The 1249-nt window shown below is 62.4% G+C and overlaps 1 protein-coding gene across 1 annotated transcript in view; it reads right to left on the reverse strand.

Annotated features, from left to right (window-relative positions):
- The window catches only part of STIM1 (stromal interaction molecule 1), a 216861-nt gene extending 215856 nt beyond the window's left edge, over nucleotides 1-1005 (reverse strand). Inside the window, exon 1 of the mRNA XM_023209590.2 lies at nucleotides 881-1005. The gene's annotated coding sequence lies outside the window, so the exon portion shown is untranslated. The remainder of the gene's footprint in view (nucleotides 1-880) is intronic.
- Nucleotides 1006-1249: the final 244 nt, after the last annotated feature.

A 1249-nucleotide genomic window follows, 5' to 3' on the forward strand; every position in this document is an offset into this window, starting at 1 on the left:
CGCCCGGCCCCCAGCGAAGCCCGGGCCCGCCCCAGCGCCCGTCTGGATCCCGGAATAACCGGTGAAGACGGCTCCCCGGAGCCCCCCGCCCCCCGCCGGCTCTCCCGGACCCCCAGCCCGCGCTAGTCTTTCCCAGGACGCCCCTCCCGCGCAAAGGATCAAGTCCCAGCTTCCCTTTCCCCCTCCAGAGTCTCCAGCGCCAACTGCCGGCCCGCAGGCGGGTCCCTGACCCGCAGTTACTCAGGTAACTCAGGCCTGCGGCGGCGGCGACAACACCTGCCCTGCCCCAATCTCCGGGCCGTGGTGCTGCGCCACTCGCCTCAGTTCTAGAGGCGGTCTAAACAGAGGCCCAGGACACAACGTTAGCCTCCCCGGAGCCGCCTGAGGTGACAACAGCCCATCCTGGCTCGGCCAGGGGGCGAGCTCCCAGCCCCCAACTCCCTGCCAGTTCCCAGGCTCCGCCCTCCCGCCTCGCCTGACAACCAATCGACTTCCGCCTCTCTGCGGCTCAGGAACCCGCGCGCTTCGTCACCCGCGCGCTTCGTCGCCCGTGCGCAGCGGCCCCTGGTGGAAACATCGGCGAACTGCAGACAGGACTCGCGCTCCTGGGAGGGCCTGCTCTTTTGCAGAGGGTTGGGGAGTAAAGCTAAGACCCGCCCCGGGGGAGGCCCACTAGGGCCAGAGGGGCCTGCGAGTGTTTTCAGAGGAAATGATGATGCCAGAAAGTAAAATGAAATGTCCAAACCACTCTAGCTAAAATTCCCTTACACATTCCTTGAGTCTGGGCTAAAGGGTGCCATCTGCCTTCCTGACCCCACCTCCCCTCCCCTCCAAGCTAAGTGGGATGCCCTCCCTTAGCTCTCACAGCCCGTTTTCCTACCTGCCCCTCAAGCTCCCAGCCCTTTAAGGTTTTTCGGTGGGGCCTGTAAATGATTCCTCACTGCATCTCATTTTCCCAGCTACGTCTCTGGTGGAGGAGGTGTCAGCGACTTGAGAGTGAGTGCGCCAAAGAAGAGAGAGCCACGCCTGAGCCTCCTTCAACAAAGCCTGCACTTCCTGTTCTTTTCTCAAGCGTGCTGTCAGCAGATCTTGACTGAAAACTCTGTGCCCTACCCTGTCCTTGGCACCAGACGCAGGGGAAGGGATTAGGCCCAGTCCCTCCTCTGACTGACAGTGCTAAACCAGCTACCTGTTCTGAGCAAGGCCTTTGAAGACTGGGAACATGGATTTGCCCAACAGCTGCCTGGCT

The sequence above is a fragment of the Piliocolobus tephrosceles genome, chromosome 13, assembly GCF_002776525.5.
Source record: "Piliocolobus tephrosceles isolate RC106 chromosome 13, ASM277652v3, whole genome shotgun sequence".
NCBI classification, from domain to species: Eukaryota; Metazoa; Chordata; class Mammalia; order Primates; family Cercopithecidae; genus Piliocolobus; species Piliocolobus tephrosceles.